We start from the raw sequence: 22,567 nt of genomic DNA, 5'->3' as shown, positions 1-22,567 counted from the left end.
TGCTACCCCTCCCTCCTCCGGGAACCGTCAGTTTGTTTTCTAGAGTTAAGAGTCTGTTTCTTGGTTTGCCTCTCTCTCTCTTTTCTTCACGTTGCTCATTTGTTTTGTTTCTTAAATTCCACATATGAGTGAAATCATATGGTGTTTGTCTTTCTCTGATTAATTTTGCTTAGCATAATATTCTCTAGCTCTATCCATGTCATTGCAAATGGTAAGATTTCATTCTTTTTGAGGGTTGAGTAATATTCCATTGTGTGTGTATGTATGTAGATATATATCTCTATATAGATATCCATTATCATTTATCAGTCGATGGACACTCATGCTGTTTCCATAATTTGGCTATTGTAGATAATGCTGCCCTAAACATCGGGGTGCAGGTATCCCTTTAAATTAGCATTTTTGTGTTTTTGGGGTAAATACTTAGTAGTGTGATTGCTGGGTTGTTGGGTAGTTCTATTTTTAACTTTCTGAAGAAACTCCGTACTGTTTTTCAGAATGGCTGCACCAGTTTGCATTCCCACCAACAGTGCATGAGGGCTCCCCTTTCTCCACATCCTTGACAATGCCTGTTGTTTCTTGTGTTGTTGATTTTAGCCATTCTGACCAAATGTGTATGAGGTCATATGTCTTTGTAGTTTTGATTTGCATTTCCCCGACCTATTATTTTTTTATTCAGGTAGAAGTGCTTTTCTTATAGGGAGTTTGTTTTGTTCTGTTTGTTTGTTTTTATTGGTTTATTTGTTTTTTTTTGTTTTTATGTTCAGGATTTCAGATCTTTGTCAGATTTGTTGAAAACATTTAATCTGTTTTTTAATATATATATATTTTTTATAATTTTTGTGTAGTTAAATTTGCTACTTGTGTCTTTTGTCATTTCTTCCATCACTTTTAAACTTAGAAACCTTCTGCCACCAGGGATTAGATGGATGTTAGATGAATGAGTAGCAGGATGGATATGGGCCAGTCTGTCCAGACTTCACCTGCCCCACCTTGCAGAGAGCTTTTGCACTGAGGACCCTTGACACCAGACCTGTACAAAGGCAGAAAGGCCTATTTATTGGGCTCTATATAAAGATGTACAAGGCAGAGGTGGCACCCCCTGTCCACTCCCCACTCCATTCCCCTACCTCAGTACCAAGCCAGTATCTCCCAGGCCAGGTGCTCTCAGGATGGAAGTGGTTCGGGGAGGACGTTTCCCTTGGGTCCTCTTTCCAGTTGCTTTTTTGTTTTCATGAGAGAAGTCATCAGAGTTAAGTCGGTTCCCAGGGCATTCTTGAAATAACAAGGTGGGTGCTAAGACCACCTCAGTTCTTGGCAGGGCCTCTATTTTCTTTTTTAAAGATTTTTATTTATTTGTTTATTTGACAGAGAAAGAACGAGAGAGAACATGAGCAGGGGGAGTGGCAGAGGGAGAAGCCGACTCTCCTGCTGAGCAGGGAGTCTGATGTGGGACTTGATCCCAGGACCCTGGGATCATGACCGGAGCCGAAGGCAGACGCTTAACCGACGGAGCCAGCCAGGTGCCCTAGGGCCTCTGTTTTCTTAAGAGTCCCCACCCCCCCCATGCTTGTCCCCACCCGCATGTGTCTTTCCACCAAAAATCAGCTGGCATCTGCCCAGCCTTTCCTCTCTGAATCAGCCTGGCTCCTCATCGCCTCACTTCTCAAAACCCCCTTTAGACAGTCCAGGTCTATGTATGATGTTGGTCCCGCTACTTTGTTTTACTCAGGGGGAATCAGAATAGTCTGACCATGGCAAAATGAACTCTGCTTTATTGCACATTTAAGCAAAAATGTCCTGTCAGACCCTAAAAGTAGACAGCATTCTTCGGGTTTTTTTGTCTTTAATTCTTGTATTTCCGAAGGGAAACCATGATAACAGTAGTTTGTGCACCGTTCTCTGTTGCCAGACTGACACTGCCTTTTTTGCTCATACACTACATTGAGATAAAAAACGGGGGAACTTTAAGAATTCATTTATGCAATATTAATTTAGCTTTCCTTGGCCTATAATCAGTATGGAATGAATTCAGGCATATTCTATGAGGAGCGGAATTCATCCCGTTCTGTGTTTCTAACCAGTGGACACAGCTCTGTCTTTTTGCCACGTGTCTTTCTCCACTGACCAAGATGACTCCCTCGGTATGTATCAAAGGCCGCGCGAGCTGGTATCTTACTACAGCACATAAATGTATACCACCGAGTTTTTGATCTCTCCGTGGATCTGTTTTTGTCTCAGCAACATACCCTTTTACTCATTATAAATATTTTAGTATTGATACTGCTTGTCTCTTTTAATTACTCACAGTAAAAGATTTTATTTCCTGTTCTCCCACTGGGATAGGGATTGGAATTGATCCAGTCTTAAAATTTAATTTGGGGAGATTTCGATAACATTACTCTCTTCGGTCTTCCTCTCTGGAATAAGACACCTAGCTCCATTGTTCCAAATCTCTTTTTATATCCCGCAGAAAAATTTTGCAGTTGTCTTTATATAGGTCATGTATATTTCTTAAGGCCGTTCTTAGGTATTATATAGCTTTTGAGGCTGCCCCATAAAGAATGTTTAAAATCATGTTTTATAATAGCTGTTGCTGGAATGTATGACAGCAAGTGATTTTTATTCATTCATCTTACACCTACCCACTTTATTAGATGCTTATTTTTATCAAATGCCTATATTTCATGTTATTCTTTCTTTCTTTCTTTTTAAAATTTTAAATAGATTTTTTAAACTTTAAATTTTAAATTTTTAAATTTTAAATAGATTTTATCTATTTAGAGAGCGGGAGCCCATGAGTGGGGGGAGGGGCAGAGGGGGAGAGAGAATCTCAAGCTGCTGAGCACAGAGCCTGATGCGGGGCTCGATCTCACGACTCTCAGATTATGACCTGAGCCACCAAAATTGGATGCTCAACTGACTGAGCCACCCAGGCTCCCCCACATTATTGTTTTTCAAAACATATTAGATCATACCATATTTAAATCCTTTTTTTTTTTTTGGTCTCGTCCTTTTCAATATTTGTAACTCTCATTTCTCCACCGCTTTTCCTGGCTACCCTGTTCTCTTTTCAGCACCCCTCTCTCTCACCTTATAGCCCCTTCCCTATTTTGTCTTTTCCCCAGTTCTGAACACTCCTTGGTGGAAATGTATATTTCCATTAAAAAAAAATTATCGTCTCCCAGTGGAGTGTAAGCTCCTTCACGGTAGGGTTTTTGGTTCATCTTCACCATTGTATCTCTTAAGACACAGTACCCAGTAAATACCTGTTGAATGAATGAATGAACCTTTAAGGTGGCTTGGTGTTCCCTTGTCTCTTACCCTTTGTTTTGCCTTTTCTGACCAGAAGGTCCTGTTCTCTGTTGGATGTGGTAGAAGCAAACCAGGTTTTGAGTAGCTACAGTTGGTTCTCACTGCTTCTTTCAGTGCTTGCTTGTTCTAGCAGTTATGTTCTTGATGAAGTTGCCCTGGTGCTGAACCATTCCCTTAGAGGAAGCAGAGGGTTTTGTTCTTTCCAGCCTCTGTTCACATTTCTGTCAACCTATCAATATATATCCTTGTTTTGTGTGTGTTTCCGTTCAAAGACCCCTTATTTAACACACACTGTTGATTCATTACGAACACTGAACTCACCACAGCCAGCAGCACCATAACTCAGGCCTGAAGGAAGCTCATCTAACACATGTGTCTTCTTCATAGGGACCATCCCAGCCTTGTCACGCTTACAGACACCAGACAGCACTTCAGCACTGTTCTTGGGGCTATTTTAAACAGCAAAATCAGCCAAAAGCACAAAAATGCAAAATGTGACACGAATAGACCCCCACAGAGAACACCTGTCTACTGTATGAGCTGAAACAAAAAGGCAGAGCATCACCTTGTCCCATCTCAGCTGGGAACGTGCTAGTAGGATGAGTCCCATTTTGCGAATTTGCAAATGGGGAATCTGCAAATAATGAGGATGGAGCGTAGTTTCATCTGGTATGATTGGAGCATCTTTTCCCCAGTGGTGGAGCGGCCTTCCTTGCATGGCCTTTCTGTCTGAAATGACTTGATTCTGACAGCTTGGCAGCCATGGGTTCCCTCTGGGTCTCAGCGTTGTGCACCGTTCTGTTCTGCTCCCCACCCCCCCGCTCCGTTGGTTCATGTCCCTTTGCAGCCAAACTCACCTCACATTCTCTCTCAGATACTTGCTTTTTTCTCTTTCCTGGGATTGTCCCCCACCTCCATGGTCAGAATTTCTTCCGGGGGGGGGGGCTCTTTTGGAGTTCATTTGAACCATCTTTTTTCTTAGCATCCCTGGATAATAGACATAGCCTTTGAATCTCAACATGTTTTGAGTTGGCTTTTCTGAGTTCTGGTTCTCACATGAAGGTGCACAGCTAAACCTCCTGCAGGGTTTTATGAACTTCCGTTGTCCTGGCGTCACCCCAAACCTCCTGAGTCAACAGTGGCAAAGGGTGTGGCCTGTGTATAGACTTGTTGAGAAAGTTCCACGGGTGACTCTGGAGCGAAGCTTGAGAGGCAATTCTCTTGAGAGCTGGGATGAAGACGACAATCATTAGAAACCATACAGAACCACGACCACCAGCATTTATAATGATACCTTCAGTAGGTGTCAAGCAATATGTGTGTCTCAGTCTTACAACTGTTTGCCACAGATACCCGAACCCAGATTTACAGATGAGGATACAGATGTTCACAGTGCCTTAGTACCTTTTCCAAAGTCACTTAGCTTCTAGGCAAAGGATTGGAACCCAGATGGCTACTCAACTGCCAGTGGTTCAACCTGAGCTTCCACTGGCCAGAATGCCCTGGAGGGCTTGTTTAAAGCAGATTACTGGCCCTACCACCTGAGCGTCTGATTCATTAGGTCTGGAGTGGGGCCTGAGAGTTTGCATTTCTAATAGGCTCCTTGGCTTAAGTCCCTTACCGTCTTTCCTTTTGCTGGAGTGAGTTTGTAGCTTTTCATTAATGGGCAACTCCGTTCTGAAGTTGACATGGTGTGGTCCACGGGTCTGAAGTTGACACAGAGTATGGTTCCTGTTGGCCCAGTTAATTCACATTGTCACCCTTGTGCATTAAATCCACGAAGCACTTGTCCTCAGTGATTCTTTTAACCTTTGAGAGAGAACTTGTTATCAGGGTGAGTCCAACCCTAAGTTTCTATGATTTTGAGAATATAGCCCTGGATAACTGGTCACCACTGAATCTTCTTGCTCTCATTTCATTTCCTCCTACATTCTAGATGAACTGCCCAGTGTTGTAGTTAGTGATCTATTCAGCTTATAAGATTTCTGTCCTCCTGCCAATAATAGAAGTCTAGGTGAGATGATGCAAGGAATACAACCATTATGGAACTTTTTTACATTTTTTTAAAGATTTTATTTATTTATTTGAAAGAGAGAGACACAGCAAGAGAGGGAATGCAAGCAGGGGGAGTGGGAGAGGGAGAAGCAGGCTTCCCGTGGAGCAGGGAGCCTGATGCAGGGCTCGATCCCAATCATGACCTGAGCCGAAGGCAGACGCTTAATGACTGAGCCACCCAGGCACCCCTACATTTTTTTTTTTTTTTTTAGCATACCAGAGACAGTGCACGTTCTCAGAAATATAGCAGGATGCTTCCTTAGGGGTAATTTCTATTGACATTAAGTTCTTGCCTAGCTTAGGTGTGCCTTGCCTGTACAGTAGGTGGATGCATTCCCAAGTTGGATGATATTGTAATTGCATGAGGGCAACCTGCTTTTTTTGGGGGGGGGCAACCTGCTATTTTTAAAGGAGTCCTATAGCAAACCATCCTTGTAAAGTGCATGGTGACACCCAATTTAAAAATCTAGGTTTTCACCTTTTCCTTAAAATGAAATATGCCTTGCAGGTTGGAGCACTGACCTGCGAACAGAGTCTTTGTGTTTCTGCAGTTAATTTACCTGAAGACAGTAATTTCTAGGAATTCCAGTAACTCTAGTAATTTCAAAATTGTCTGAGTCAATTCTCATAGAATTTAGGACAGGACCTCAAAGAAGAAAAAGTACACTTCAAGATTTTTCCACATATTTCAGGGAATCGTAGAATTCCCCTGATAGTTTCCTGGTCTTAGGGAAACTTTTGCAAGTATGGTTACACTTGAAGTGGTTTGGGCAATCCCCGGACTTGTTAGTATTATAGGTTTGTGTGTTTATTTTTCTCAGCGCAGTTCCTTCAACACAACTGCATCTTTGTAGTTATGTGTTTGCTTCTAGGTACTGTCTCGTGCCCCTGAGTGTGGTCTGCTTTGTTACCTTCAAGCGGCAAACACTATCCGCAACCAAAAAGAATAATTTGATTGCTGGGCTCATAGCCATCAGCACAAAAGTACTCCAATATTTATAGTGATTATGATTTATTATTTTTTCCTGGCCATTCTTTCAGCACGTTGCTTTAAAATGAGATAGTATTCAATTGGCATATGGGTCACAACCCTTATCAGTAGTTAAAATAATTCAGTTACCCCAGGGTACACATGTGAGGCTGGTTCATGTTGAAGGGCTTGCTAAAAAACCACACTGCTTAGGACTAAACTTTGTTGTGTATTTAACAATTGTCAATACTTATTACATAATTATGTCTTACTGTATTACATAATACCTTTATTTTTATGTTTGAAACTTTTTTTGTTGACACTAGCCCAGTTATCTTCCTATCGATTTATGGAATCAATTTTCAAGTAAAAAAAATTAAAATCTTGGAAGCTGGGGATCAGAATGGTACTTAATTTATTAAACTTGGGATGAATTGGCTTATTTATAAATAGATCAGTTGGCTTATCCCAGGACTCATTTATACCCCTCAGTGATTTTTGTTTGTTTGCTTTCTTCATGTGAATTTTACATATTTCTGGTTATACTTTTTCGTATGTATTCTGATTTGTTTTTGTTGTTACTGAGAAATACATCTTTCTCTATTATATTTCTTATTTACTAATTTTATAGGGTAAATTATTGTTTCTTGAATATTTATTTTATAACATGCTCTTTTCCACTTTTTTTTTAAGATTTATCTATTTATTTTAGAGAGAGAGAGAGTGCATGAGCAGGAGGGGCAGAGAGAGAGAGGGAGAGAGAATCTCAAGCAGACTCCACACTGAGCGCAGAGCCTGATGTGGGGTTCGATCCCATGACCCTGAGATCATGACCTGAGCTGAAACCAAGAGTCAGACACTTAACCGACTGCGCCATCCAGGCGCCCCTGTTTTCAACTTTCTTATTAGTTATTATGGTTTTCTTTTTTTGGTATATTTTTAAAGTTCAATTTTATCTTAAGCAAATCACTGTCAATTTCTCTGTCCTTCCCATTAATGGAAGCTCTAATTTCTTTTACTTGCTTTGTTTACCAGTGTTGAATCCTTCTAGGTTTCTTTACCAGGATGAATTACTAGTTGTGATAGGCACCTTACCCGGGATTTTAATGAGAATGCCTGTATCGTAGCATCTGAAGTTCGATGTTGGCTGGTGGTTTAAGACTAAGAATGTTCTTCTGGTTCTACTTTCCTGTTTTTTTAAAAATAGGTAACGACTTATCAGATGCCTTTTAAAAATTGTTGAGATCATGCGATTCTTTTTCACTAATTAATGTGATGATTCTGTTAGTTTATTAATTTTTTTTTCTGGGACAAATCCTTGCTGATAGAGTTGTATTTTCTTTACTAGCCTGGTGAATTTTGGAAAATATTTTATTTAGAATTGTTTTTTATATATCTCTAAATAACACCAGGCTGTAGTGTGTGTGTGTGTGTGTGTGTGAGAGAGAGAGAGAGAGAGAGCTTTTTCTGTCAAGGTCACTAAAGGTCATAAAATGAGAGGGGAACCATTCCTTTTTTTACTGCATCTGGAATATTTTATAAAGCTTCAGAGATATTTTTTAGCACCCGTTTCGTATTCGTCTAAAGCTTTTGGTTATTTTGATGTTCTTAAATTCTTATTAAGTCAATTGTGTTCATTTGTATTTATTCAGAAAATTTTCTATTTCATTGAGAATTTTCAAATTTCCTAAGTTTTAAATAATTTCCCCTCATTTTTGAATCCCTGCCACATTTTCCTTTCTCATTCTTTATTGTGTCTGTGTTTTCTCATTTTCTTTAATTATACTAGATAGAGGTTTGTCTATTGGTTGTAGTTTTTATTTCTAGTAGTGCTTTTCAGAGAACCAGCTCTTGAATTCTACTGCTGATTTTTAATGAAGTCATTCCTGCTTTTAACCTTATTAATGCCTTGATTCTGGTTTTCTTAGGTTTCTTTTATTCTCTATCTTCTTGCATTGGATAATTGGCACATTACACTTTCATATTCAATAATAAAACCATTTAATAATTCCTTATGATTACAGCTTTGGCCATATCTCTATTCTGGAGTATTCTATATGGTCTGATCATTACGGCTATTTTCTGACTAATTTGTGATTTCATTTCTTTCCCCGTTGACCCAATAATCATTTAAGAGAGTCTTTCCTAAATGGCCGAGGGTTTTGTTTATGTTTGTAATTTTTTTTACAACCTCCTAATGAATATTTTGCATTTTTTTATATCTAAAATTATTCTTTTAGGATAGGTTTCCAGAAGCAGGATTAACAGGTCAGAGGGAAGAGTATTTCTGGGTCTTTGATGGATTTCCCCAAGCCAGGAAGGTCAAAGACACATCTAAGGCAGCCCTGATTCCAGCCTGGCCTGAGGCCAGGAATACTGGGCTTCCCAGGGGTGGTTGTGGTCCAGGCCCTGGCTGACTTACAGGCACTTCCCCAACCCCCCCAGCCCCCTCCCCCCAAGTCCGGCAAGGTGAAGGGGACCCCCCAGAGCTGGGTCCTATCAGCCTCTCCAAACAAAAAAATGTGGTCTCCAGCAGCATCCACTGGGGGCTGGTGGCAGGGGTAGAGCCTTCTCCCTGGACACCCACCTGTTCCCTCTCCCACCTTGTCCAAGTGTGTGGCCCCCAGAGCAGGACAGAGCCCTGGAGAACAGGTCTGGCCGGGAAGATGGGTAAGGGAGAGATGGGGAAATGGTCACTTTGGCATCTCCAAGGCTGACACTTGAGGCTTCACCTTGAAGTACTGGTGGAATCGGATCACTGCGTACCTGAGGAAATCGAAGTCGATGGTGGAGAACTGGTTCTGGATGAGGGCCCAGAGTGCCCAGAAGAAGTGAGACGCCAGGGCAAACTTGTTGACTTGCACATAGAGCCTCTCTACCTCCCTAGGGGTCACGGCCATGCCCTTCTGTGCCTGCAGGTAATAGCGCAGCCACTGAAGCTGTACCCCGGCCAGGGTACCAGCAGTAATCCACCTCGTTCACACCCAATGTGTGGAGCTGGGGGCTCTGCTTTCCGTGGGCTGGAGGAAAGCACAGGGGCAGACTGGTTGTAGGGCGAGGCATGGTCTTGGGTGTGACGGACCCCTGCAAACTCATTGAAATGGTTGCCAATGTCAAAGTGTTGGTAGTTGTAGCCAGCGTACTCATAGTCAATGAACCTTACATGACCTTTGGTGCTGTTGTATTCTTTATTGGCCGTGTCGGCTGTCAAAGACATCTATGCTTCTTCTTGGCTGTAGGTATTAAGAGTCATTCCCCACAGCTGTCAGGTCTCTGTAGACTGTGACGTGCCGAGTGTGTGCCCTGCTTCCCCACTGTTTTCTTCTCTTTCCGGCACGGACTCTGGGGTGAGGGGTCAGGAAGTCCTTCCTATTCATCCTGACTTACACCAAGATGCCCAGACTCCTTGGTAGAGTAAGGGGTAAGAATTCACAGTTTTCTCCACTCTGCAAATGCGAGCAGCCTCCCAGCCTCCCTGCCTCCCTGCTGACACATGGAAGTTGCCGACACTTGCTGAGCAACCGGGAAATGTACAGCATTTTGCATGCTTTGCCATCTTAAAATACCTCTATGCATGAAATAGCATGTGGGTGAGGAACCAAAGACTCTGAGGAGGGGAAGTGAGAGCTGATGCCTGAAGTTGGTTGGAGCCCCTTACCAGCCTCAGCTCCTTCCACTCACTGAAAGGGTGGGTTGTGTAGGTGGGCCATTGCCCAAGTTCAGGAGTGCAATTCTGAGGATACTTCTGGGAAGTCACGTGGCATCTCACCCACCTAGCAGTGTCCCCCTTCCCACCTGAGACCCTGCTTTTCCCTGCTGCACAAGGATCCCCTGTTAGCCCATTGCTTCCCTAGTTCTTTAATATTTGGGAAGAAAGAAAGCCAAACCCCGTCATGCTCCCAAATGAACTTTAAAAAACTGTAACACAGTAATATATTGAGCTCATACTCTTTGCCGGGTTCCTCCGTGAATTCCCCTGCCAAGTCCTCCCAGATAGAGGGCTGTTGCTACCTCCATTGTGCAGATAAGGGAAGTAAGGCTTAGAATGGCCAAGTGACTTGTCTAGAGTCACACCACTGACAAGCTGTGGAGCCTTGTGGCCTGACTCTGGACTGTCCTCCATGGTATTACTCCTGGCCACATGAAGCCACACTTTATGGATCATGATAGATGTGACAGTTCTCAGATTCTGGCATATTTTCCAAACTATATAAAGATTCTCTGCAAAAAAACCTCTTCTCTAATGGCAATGCCCCCTAACTTCTGATATTGGGGAGGACTTGACTCTTGGTTTAATCTCCATTTGTCCTGAATCCCAAACTCTTGTCCAGGTAGCCCTCAGAAAGCCATATAGTCTAAATATTTCACCTTGGGCTTTGACCCTGTGTTGGTTGACCTCAGGTAGACCTGTGATATATTCACCTCCTTGCTAATGCATCACAGATGGGCAATGATTGATTATAGCTTATGTCTAACCAAATAGCTCAGTTCCCTTTTCCATGCATGGTGGTGGCACTTGAGTGTGTGTTGGAGACTAGGATTGTGCCAAACCTGTAAAATGGGGCTAAAAATTGAAGTTTGCCTCAGAGGATTATGGTGGGGATTAAATAAGATCGTGCGTAAGGCATGCTTACATCATCACTATCGGGATCACGGTAACCCACACTCCTGGGGTCTCCTTCATCTGTTCTTCCTAGAAACCTAGGTATTTACCCTGGCTTTTGACAAGATGGATTCTATATTTTGGAAACAAATCCTTTGTCAGGAATGTGTATTTTTCATATCTTCTCATCGTCTGTGGATTACCTTGTTATTCTCTTGTGTCTTTTGATAAGCAGAAGTTATTAATTTTAAATAAAGTCCAGTTTATCAGTCTCCTTTTTGTTGCTCTTTCATGCTTTTTGGGTCCAGTTTAAGACGATCATGAAGATAGTCTCCTCTGTTAGCTTCTAGAAGAGTCACATTGTTTTACCTATTGTGTTTAGATAGCTGGGGAATCTGGAACTGATTTTTTTGTATATGATGTGAGGTAGGGGTCAATATTCTTTTTTTTTTTAATGTTGGGAATCCACTATTTATTGAAAAGGCCATTCTTTCCCTATTGCAGTGTTCCCTTTATAATAAATTGATTGGCCATATATGTGTGGTTCTGTCTCTTTGACTTATTAAAGGCTAATATAAATGAGGCCTTAGAAAACATTGACTTGGGGCGCCTGGGTGGTTCAGTCCGTTAAATGTCTGCCTTTGGCTCAGGTCATGATCCCAGGGTCCTGGGATCGAGCCCCACCTCCAGCTTGCTGCTCAGTGGGAGCCTGTTTCTCCCTCTCCTCCCTGCTTGTGCTCACTCTTGCTATCTCTGTCACTATCTGTCTTTCTCTCTCAAATAAATAAAATCTTAAAAAAAAACATTGACTTGATTTATACCATGTCTTGTTTTGTTAATCTTCTCTCATTTTAATTCTGTTTTTGATACCACAAGCCATGTTTTCTACCATGAATATTCACTTATATTTACTCACATATTTATTCTTTCTGTTGATTTCCACTCTTTCTTGCATTTCCAAATTTCAGTATGGGAGAATTTTTCTTCTTCCTAAAGAGTTCTTTTTTCTCGTTCTGTTGGTGACAGTAGTGTGCTCCTGAGGAACTGATTGGGTACATCTCTTTCTGACTCTCCATTCAGTGATACCACATTGGTAGCTTAAACTCAATACTTAGATCCAAGAAATCAGCAACTACAAATCAGAGCTTTTTTTTTTTTTTTTAAGCCAGTTTTTAAATATTTACTAGCCCATCACTGCTTGGTGGCACATTCTCTCAGTTGTTGTGCATCTCAAAGTATCTTTATTTTACTTCACTTTAGAAGGATATTTCCATAGAATAAAACATTCTAAATGGCATTTATTTTCTCTCAGCTCTTCTGTTGTTTTTATTGAGACCTCAGCTGTTGGTTTTATTGTTGCTTTTTTTTTTGCAGATAATATGGCTTTTTTTCTCATCTGACTGCTTTTGAGAATTTCTCTTTGTCTTTGGTTTTCTGAAGTTTTTTTTTAAGATTTTTATTTTATTTATTTTTATTTATTTATTATTATTTTTAAAGATTTTATTTATTTGGGAGAGAGCATGAGCAGGGGGAGGGGCAAAGGGAGTGGGAGAAACAGACTCCCCACTGAGCAGGGAGCCTCATGGGCTCAATCCCAGGACACTGGGATCATGACCTGAGCTGAAGGCAGACATTTAACTGACTGAGCCCCCCAGGCACCCTAAATTCATTTTTAAAGATTTTATTTGCTTATTTATTTAGAAAGAGGGCATGCACCAGTGGGGGGAGGGGCAGAGGGAGAAGGAGAGAGAGAATCCCAAGCAGATTCCATGTGGAGTGCAGGCTCAGTCCCACCACCCTGCTGAACTGAAATTAAGAATTGGATGCTCAACCAAATGAGCCAGCCAGGCATCCCTAAAATTTTATTTTTTTAAATAATCTCTACACCCAGTGAAGGGCTGGAATTTACAACCCTGAGATCAAGAGTTGCATGCTCTACCTACTGAGCCAGCCAGGTGCTCCTGGTTTTCTGAAGTTTAACTGTGGTGTTTCTAGGTATATTTTTCTTTTTATACATTCTGCTTTGGATCTTTGTGACTTGATGTTCTCTTTATTTTTAGAAGATTCTTGGTAATTATCTTTTCACATAATGCTTCTACACTATTCTTTCTCTTTTCCTCTTCTTGGATTCTTGTCACACCTATTTAGACTTAGCCTACTTTTTAAAAAAATTTCTTTCTGTTTTTGTTCTCCATTTCTACCTGAGTATCATCATCTAATCTGTCACTTTACTGATTCTGTGTTTTATATGCTATTAAACTCATGTATTGAATTCTTGATTTCGGCTATTCTGTTTTTCAGTTTTAGATGATTTTAGTTAAATTCTCTGTATGGTTATCTTTGTCTCAGTTATTTTGAAGGCTGTGTTTGATAACGCGACTGTTTCTATTGCCCATGTGTCTAATGTTTAATTTGACTCTTGGTCCTGTTCTTGTGTGCCTGGTAATTTTTGATCGAATGCTGGACATTCATGTGTTGGATGATGTGCCCTTCTTGCAAAGAAGATCCACCCAGCCTGTCTCCTTAGAGGATTTATCTTGTGTTCCACTAGGCAGAGGCAGATCATCTTATTGTGATCAGACACTGAGGCTGGTTTGCAGACTTTGTGAGGCTGGGTTACTTCTGAGAGCCTTGTGTGCTTATTTTTGCCTTGTTCAATCCTGACCTCAAAAAATCATTTCCCAGAACCACAAATGTCCTCAAAATTAAGTTCAGATAGTCTCTGAGTCACTTTAGTCTTTCACCCTTTTGTGATAAGAATCATCATATTCTTTGAAGAGAAAGCTTGTGCAGAGTGCAAGCATACCTTTCTCTGTCTGCCTTCTCTCCCAGCTTTTGGACCTCAAGTCTTGGTTGGACCCGTAAGCCCTTGCTAGATGCTAGCCCCAGTATTCGTCTTCCCAGCCCTGAAAGACTGTATAAAGCTCTCCTTAGCTTCCTTGTACTTCTTTGCTTTCTGTCTGTATTTCTGCCAACCCTTTCAGCATCTAACCCACACCATTTAAGTGCTGGTGAATAACCCGAGGGGAGGACCAGGATGCAGAAGGTCAGGCACACCTCCATGAATTCCTTTCTCTGGGATTTTGGTGCTTTAGATCCTGGCTGCCTAGGCAGTTCTTGAGTGTCTCAGAACAGGTAATATATCTTAGCAGCTTTCCTAGTTGTTCTTGGCAGGAATATTGGTTTCCTAAAAGTTGCTCAGTCTTGGCTGGAATAGAAGTCTGAAGTTTCTTGTTTTTGTTTTTCCTGATTATTGGTGTTCATTTTGGAATTAGAGTTATGCCAGCTACAGAATAGACTGGGAGATTCCCATATTTTTCTATAATCTAAAGTCTGTTGATTAGTTTTTACATTATCCTTTGAAAGTTTGAAGAACTTATTAATGAAACCATTTGGGCGTGGCACATCCTCCCCCCACCCCCTGCTTGTTCGTTGACAGCTTTTCCTAATTTCTTTCCTGGTTATTAGTTTTGTCAGGTCTTCTGATAACTGATTTTTTGGGTATTGTTTTAATACAATCATTAATTTCTTCTGCATTTTCCAGTTTATTGGCGGCAGAGGAAATATAATAGTTTAAGATCTCTGTGTTTATAGCCTTTTTCTCATATGTTTCAGGTTTTGTGTGCTGTCTCTCTCTCTCTCTTTCTCACTCTGGTTTGGTTTGCTGGAGGTTTGTCTTTTTTTTTAAACCATTCCTTTTATAAAGAACCAATTATTAGTTTTTTCTGACCCAATCTGCCCTTTCTATTTTTTATTTTTCTTAATTATTTTGTGCTTAAAAATTAATCCCTTTCTCTTTCTTTGATTAGGATCATTTTGTTGGGTTTTTTTTTCAGCTTTTTATACTAAGTACTTAACATATTTTAATTCTTTCATTTTGAAAGTTTTATATAAGGTTAATTTTTTTTTTTTTTTACTCTGAGCTCAGGTTTGGCTCAATCCTATACATTTTGATATGTGTTGGAGCTGTTAATCATTATTTTACAGTATCCCATGATTTATTTGGCTTACCTGCCTTAGCCAAGACTTAACTCTTGATTGGACACTTTTTAGGTTTTGTTTATTTTTTAGCGATTGATTTTGCTTTTTATTGTTTTGCAGACAGAAAAATAGCTGGTCAGTTTCTGGGTTTTGATTTTTATTGAGCATTTCTGGTGGATGAATACTTGCTCAATTTTTTTGTAAATGTTCCAGGGACATTTAAAAAAGACTGTGTTTTGTTTTTATTATTGTGAAAAACCTAAGACTACTATAGGAAAATCACCAATTGCTTTATATATTTTCAGTAATTTATTTAGATTTTAAGCAATCACTTAATTGATTACTTACACTAAATATGACACTGCTAGGCACTCAGTAGAGTTTTAATTTTTTAAATCATAAAATAAAATGTGATTACTGGAGAAAATTGGGAAAATGAAAGTATAAGTAATAAACATGGGTGACCCCTAATCATTATCTTAACATTTTGGTCATTTCTTTGAAACTAGTTTGTTATATATATTTTATTTAGACACAAAATAGAACCACATTGTACATACAGTTTTTTTAAAGATTTTATTTATTAATTCTACAGAGAGAGAGAAATAGATCAGGAACATAAGTGGGGGGAGAGGGAGAGGGAGAAACAGGCTTCCCGCCAAGCAGGGAGCTTGACTGCAGGACCCTGGTATCATGACCTGAGCTGAAGGCAGACGCTTAACGCCACCCAGGTGCCCCTGTACATACAGTTTTATATCCACTTTGTATTTCAAGCCTTACTCTTATATCTTGATTATATTTTTCTATTTTAAATGTTCTTTATGGCAGTATTCAAGCATGTACGGAAAGATACACAATTAGCTTCATTTTTTTTTTTAATATAGCATTATATTAGTTTCAGGTGTACATCATATTTCAACAATTCTATACATTACACAGTGCTCATCATGATTAATGTATTCTCTTTTTAACATCAACAGAATTTTAATAATTCCCTATATATAATGATTACGTATATATAAATATAGTGGTTTAGGCCCAAATATCCCTTACTGGAAATGGGTGTTTTTTTGTTTTGTTTTTAAGTTTTTATTTTAATATCAGTTAGTTAATACACAGTGTTATATTAGTTTTAGACATATAATACAGTGATTCAAGAACGAAAAGTGTACTGTTAATCCCTTTTATGACCTCCATTCCTCACCCATTCCCCTCTGGCAACCACCAGCTTGTTCTCTGTATTTAAGAGTCTGGTTTTTGTTTGTCTCTTTTTTGTTTATTTGTTTTTTATGTTTTTCTCTTTTATTTTAGAGAGAGAGAGAAAGAGTGAGAGAGACTGTGAGAGGGCAGGGCAGATGGGGGCAGAGGGAGAGAGAGAGAATCCCATGTAGGCTCCAAACCCAATGCAGGGCTCAGTCTCACAACCCTGAGATCACTACCTGGGCCAAAGTCAAGAGAGGGATGATCACCAACTGAGCCACTCAGGCACCCCTGTTTTTTTAAGATTCCACATATGAGTGAGATCATACGGTATTTGTTTTTCCCTGTCTGAGTTATTTCTTTTTTTTTTTAATGTTGGCCTTTTATTTTTTATTTTTTTTGAAGATTTTTATTTATTGAGAGAGAGAGAATGGTAGAGAGAGAGCATGAGAGGGAAGAAAGTCAGAGGGAGAAGCAGACCCCCCGCTGAGCAGGGAGCCTGATGCTGGACTCGATCCCGGGACTCCAGGATCATGACCTGAGCCGAAGGCAGTCGCTTAACCAACTGAGCTGCCCAGATCTACTGATGAATGGCTATTATAATAATGCTGCAATAAACATAGGGGTGCATATATCTTTTTGAATTATTGTTTTCATTTTCTTTGGGTAAATACCCAGTAGTGGAATTACTGTATCATATGGTAATTCTATTTTTACATTTTTAAGGAATCTCCATACTGTTTTCCATAGTGGCTTTGCCAGTTTGCATATCCCACCAACCGTGCACAGGGGAATCCTTTCTCTCCACATCCTTGCCAACAGTTGTTACTTCCTGTCTTTTTTTTCTCCCGTACCTCCTCTCTTGTCTCTTTTTATTTTTTAAGTAGGCTCAATGCCCAGCACAGAGCCCAGTACAGGGCTTGAACTCAAGACCCTGAGATTGATACCTGAGCTGAGGCCAAACCTCTGACCAGATGTTTAACTCACTGAGCCACCCAGGTATCCTTGTCTTTTGATTTTTGCCATTCTGACAGGTGTAAAGTGACATCTCACTGCGGTTTTGATGTGCATTTCCCAGATGGTCAGTGATGTTGAGCATCTTTTCACGTGTCTGTTGGCCATCTGTATGTCTTCTTTAGAAAAATGTATTTTCCACTTAGTTTCCTTCTTTGACATTCCCCTCTGCTGGATTTCTTTGTGCAGGTGAGCTGACTTGGAGCCTGTGGCCATACTGGATCCCTTAGAGCTCTCAGCATAGAGCTGGAAGTCAAGAGAGTTAGAGGGCACAGTTCAAGTTTAGGGCTCCCAAGTTAAGTTGGGAATAGGAGAGGAGGAGTTGTTTTTGGTGGTATTGTGGTATTGGGTCTGATGATGGTTCGGGAGTGCCAATAATAATCTACTGTGATGTTTTGCTGATATTTATTTTTCACAGTGTTCCTCCGTGGTGTGTTTTGTTAACTCAGCCTTCCATTTGCACAAACCCAGGCTCTGAGGATTAAGCAGACTAGCTCAGGATCTCCCAGCTGATTTTTAAATGGCAGAGCAGGATACAAACCTGTGATCTTCCCTTTATTTACCCTGCCGTTTTCTGAGACTCACCTACCGGCGCGACTCGGCTCCATGGTTGGTCTTGTGTGCTCTGCTTTTGAAGGGCTCTTACCCTAGTGGGGAAGACGAACAAGCATAGAACAGGATTCAGGGTCCAGGAATCTCACCCAAGAATTCAGGAAAGCCTTCTTGGTGCCCCTGTCTGATCAGAATCTTCAAATGCCACTAAGGACCTGCTAGGGAGACAGAGGTGGGGAAGGGTGCTCCGTTCAGAGGGAAAGGCAGAAGCCAGATAAACAGGCACGCATGCAGGACACAGAAAGGAGATGTGGCAGGGGTGTATGAGGCCGTGAGGCAAAGAAACTAGGGTGCATGTTCGGTGGTTCTAGAGGAATCTGTAAGGACAGCTTTTGGCCGTGGCCATGCCTCTTTTGGGTGTCCTGTGCTTCTCTGGCCTCAGAAGTTAGGAGGGAAACAAAGCGCATTCTTGATTCCAGAAGGGGCTCTGGATGGCAAACTCCCATCTTGTTCCCACCAGCTATCTCTGCCATGGCCACTCCTGACGGCATGGGTAACCGTGGCTGCTAACCTTTACTGAACACTTACTGGGTCCCAGGTCCTGTGCCTAGTGCTTTGGATACAGTATTTTTGAAAGTCTTTTCCTGAGCCCTGTGATACCAGTTCCTTTAATGATGAGGAGGCTGAGGCTCGGAGAGGGTAGGGACGTACCTGTGGCCCCATAAGCTAAGACATTGCCAAGCTGGGACTGGAACGCAGACACCGCTGACCCCAGATGCTATGCTCTTGGCCTGGCGTCCAGGCTGGTAACGCAGATGAGGAAACTGGTATGTGCTGGACCTTTTCCCATTTTTCTGGAAACACGTGGCCTTTCTGGCTACCTTTTGTTTTACTTGTATTTTTTTGACGCTTTTGAATACAAAGAGATATTTCCATGCCCTAAGAAAATCGACGGCACACGTATGGTGGTGAATGGCGACTGGCCCTGAGCTTTGGGGACACGGTGGGAATAGTGGGAATTGTGGGAAGCAAATCCAGGAGGGGTAATCAGTTTTTTAAAATCCAGCCAGTAGTTGGAATGTAGACCCAAGGCTGCCAATTCTCCCCTTGTCTTAATCTTTTTTTTTTTTTTTAAAGAAGCTGGGAATCTGGATTTTAAGTAAAGTCTACCAGTTTTTAAGTCAGCTCAGTTTTTAAATGACCCTGAGCCAACAATAATAGGGGTGGGAGGAGAGCACAGTCTCCTAGTGAGTGGCCTTTATGCTGTGCTGTTCTGCCCGAGGCCCTCCTGCAACCTTATGGGCTCCCTCCCACCCCGGGAAGGGGCCTTGCTGACCTACATCATATAGTTCTTTCCTGGCATGGCTGGTGGCCAAGCGAAGATCCTGCCCGGGCTGTCTGAGCCAGGAATTGTTCTCAGTGTGTCCTGGGCACTTGACTTCCTGTGCCTTACATTCTTGGGGTTACTTTCCTTGTCCTCAACACCCGATTCAGAATAGGCAGAAGATTCCAGAACACTTGAGAGGATGCAAGGAAAATTGCTCAGAATCTGCACTTTAAAAATCTGGCTGCAAGAAGAAAATAAGAGGTGACTACTGGGGTCAGGGACAAATGGAACATTTTGAGCACATTTAAAGAAGCCCTTTTCTTCCCCGTGGCACAATTCACTCCTGGATTCATAGTGCTGGGGATTAGCGAGTCACATTTTCCCTGGTCAGCGGGGTAGGATAATTTTGTGTCAGTTTATTATACACTCAGCCCATGCTTCTGCTCAGCTTCCCACCATGTGCAGATCTTAATGCGGATGGGAGGATGATCGCCCTTACTTTCACCCTGGCATGGGACCCGGTAAAGAGGCGCCTCGTCCCAGAGCCAAGGGGCAAAGGAAGGTCTTGAGAACAGGAGTAGTCTTGTTCCCTTCCCTTTCCATGCCACTCTTCAAATTCCAAGGAATCGGGTGTGGGTCATGCTGAGTCAGCTCAGCGGTGGGCTTGGTGATGGATGGTAGGAAGTGGTGACCTACCAGCCACAGGGCTGTTTCTGCGGGGGGTGGCAACGTGCTACCTGCTCTGAGTAAACCGGTGGTGTCGCCGGTCCTCTGGGGCAAGGGCGGCAGCATGAAGGGAAGGTGAGCATAGAAACCTTTTCAAGTGAAGAAGGACACCTCGGTGTTTGGTGTGAAAGCTGTAGTCATGGGTAGAGTCGATCTCAAATTCCCCACAGGCATCAGGGAGTGATGTTACAGTTGTGTTGTTTTGTTGCTGAACGCCAAATCTAGGGGCCACATCACCTCCTGTTACACGCTGCTGACTTGTGCACTGTCATTCTTTTTGTAGTCACAGTCATACTGGTAATGCTGGTGAACATGATGGGTGCTTATAGTAACAGACGTCGTCTGAAGTGTTTTACAGGTATTAGCTCGCCTTATCTTCATACCAGCCCTGATTGGTGGCTGCTCTTATCATCTTTCTCGGCTGAGAAGTTTAAAGCCCAGAGAGGTGAGGCGGCTTTCCCAAGGTCACACAGCTAGTAAGTGTTTGAGCTGGGATTATGTAGCCCAGGTGCTCTTGATTCCACTCTGCTGACTACAATTTGCCTTGGAGGTTTTGAGTATTTGTCGACAAGGTTTCATTTGTCTCTCCTGGTTTCAGGGTCACAAATGTCATAGGGAGTGGACATCTGACTTTCCAGATGCTCAGTTCATGGAAAAGAGGTTGCTTGGTGTCATGCACAGACCCTGGGATTTGGAATCAGAGGGTTTTTAGTTAAAAATCCCACACCCCTGGGGCACCTGGGTGACTTAGTTGGTTAAACGTTGGGCTCTTGATTTCAGCTCAGGTCGTGATCTCAAGGTCATGAGATCAGATCCAGCGTTGGGCTCCATGCTCAGTGCAGAGTCTGCTTGAGATTCTCTGCTTCTCCTTCTGCCCCTCCCCCTGCTCACACACACACACACACACACACACACACACACACACACACACACTCTCTCTCTCTCTGTAAATAAAACAGATATTAAAAAAACAATCCCACACCCCTAGATTCTACCTGCAGGACCCCCAGGCAGGTTGCTGGAACATCTTATATTGATTGTCTTGTTTAATGGGGGCAGGATGCTAACAATGCCTGGCTCTTGATGGTGCTTGTGCAGGTGAGGGAGACCAGTGTTGTAGAAGCACCTCATTAGCTGGGGGGACTCTAGCAATGGTGCATGTCTGTCACTCATCCCTAGGTCATGGATTTTGCATGTTTGTGGCACCAGAAGGGCCCCGGGGTGCCTGTCTGTAGAGCTTTCCCAAGGGGAGAGGAGACAGGTGGCTCAGGGCTGCAGGTCTCTTCTGCTTATACAACTGATAATTGGGGGGGGGTGGTCCAAGATTGTCACCTTTCTGGTCATGAATAAGTGTGCTGCCTCTTGTCACAGGGACAGAGTTACTGCCTTGCTACCCTGTCAGCTGGGAAGAGAGCCTGTCAGAGCTCACTTACCTAGAAAGTCCTTTTGCTGTGTAGACACATGTGGTCAAAATCTTTGTCTGGGCGAGGCCCCCACGTGGCCTTTTCTCTGTGGGTCTTGGTGAGCTGGTGTGACAACTATTGCTTAAGCAGGTTGCTTAACCTCCCAGAGACTCAGTTTCTTCACCTGTAAGTTGGGGACAGTGACATTTTCTTGGAAGATTGTTGAAAGGATGAAATAAAATGACGGATGGGAATTACCTAGTATGGAGTGCTCCCGCATGTCGATTTCATTTTCCTTTCCAGAGGTCAGGACTTCTGAGTCAAGACTTGTTGCCTTCTGAGGTCAGGACTCCAGAGTCAGGCTTCTTGCAGGAAGGAGATCTTCATGGTGTCTGCTGTGAAGCGGGTATTAAAGGATTCAATGTGTGAAATGGAAGAATCCCCAGCAGCTTTCTGGAGCTCTTCTATGGCTTCTAGAGTTGCCTTGGGAATGTGGGGGAAATCAAGGCAGGAAAGGAAAAGCATGGGGACCTGGGTAGCTTCTTCCACACGTGCTCGTCCCTTCCCAGAGTGAGTTCCTAGGGACACATGCCTTTTCTGCATCTCTAGACACTGATTTGATTTGATTTGGCTTGCATCTCTTGCTGCTTTCATCATGTGGCTTTGATGAGTTGCTTTAACTCCTCTGTGCCTTGGTTTCTTTATTTTATTTATTTATTTTTTTAAAAGATTTTATTTATTTATTTGACAGAGAGAGACACAGCGAGAGAGGGAACACAAGCAGGGGGAGTGGAAGAGGGAGAAGCAGGCTTCCCGCCGAGCAGAGAGCCCGATGTGGGGCCCGATCCCAGGACCCCGGGATCATCACCTGAACCGAAGGCAGACGCCTAATGACTGAGCCACCCAGGCGCCCTGGTTTCTTTATTTTTTAAATGGGAATGATGATACCTAACTCCCAGGGGTTTGCAAGTATTAAATGAGTGAATAAATGTGTCAGTGGGTGTCAAGTTTCCCTATGACACAGTCAAAGAGTAGAACGTTCCCTTTCCACTTATGAGTATCAGCAGAGTAAGCAGGAGCAGTATAATCCCACCACCACCTAACCACTATGATTTCTCGAGCACTTAGAAGGTGCCACTTCTGTGTTAGGGCACTTTATTTTTCTTTCGGTTTCCTGGTCACCAGGATGTTGCCTTTAGTTGTTAGATGTCTTCATCCCTAATCGTATTTGAAGGGGTTACATGTTTTAAAAAATGAATATAAAAAATTAAAGTAATATAATGTTTATCATAGAAAACAATCTTACTTGGATGAAGATAACAACGAACGGAGAGCTCACAATGCCCTATGGTTTTGGGGGTTAATGCCAGTCCCTCCTCACCTGGGAAGTAGGTGAGATCCATTTCCTACACCAGGATGTA

The sequence above is a fragment of the Callorhinus ursinus genome, unplaced genomic scaffold (genome assembly GCF_003265705.2).
Source record: "Callorhinus ursinus isolate GAN/ISIS: 27379988/994484 unplaced genomic scaffold, GSC_fseal_2.0 scaffold46, whole genome shotgun sequence".
In the NCBI taxonomy this organism is placed as follows: Eukaryota; Metazoa; Chordata; class Mammalia; order Carnivora; family Otariidae; genus Callorhinus; species Callorhinus ursinus.
Note: the sequence above shows the minus strand (reverse complement) of the source record.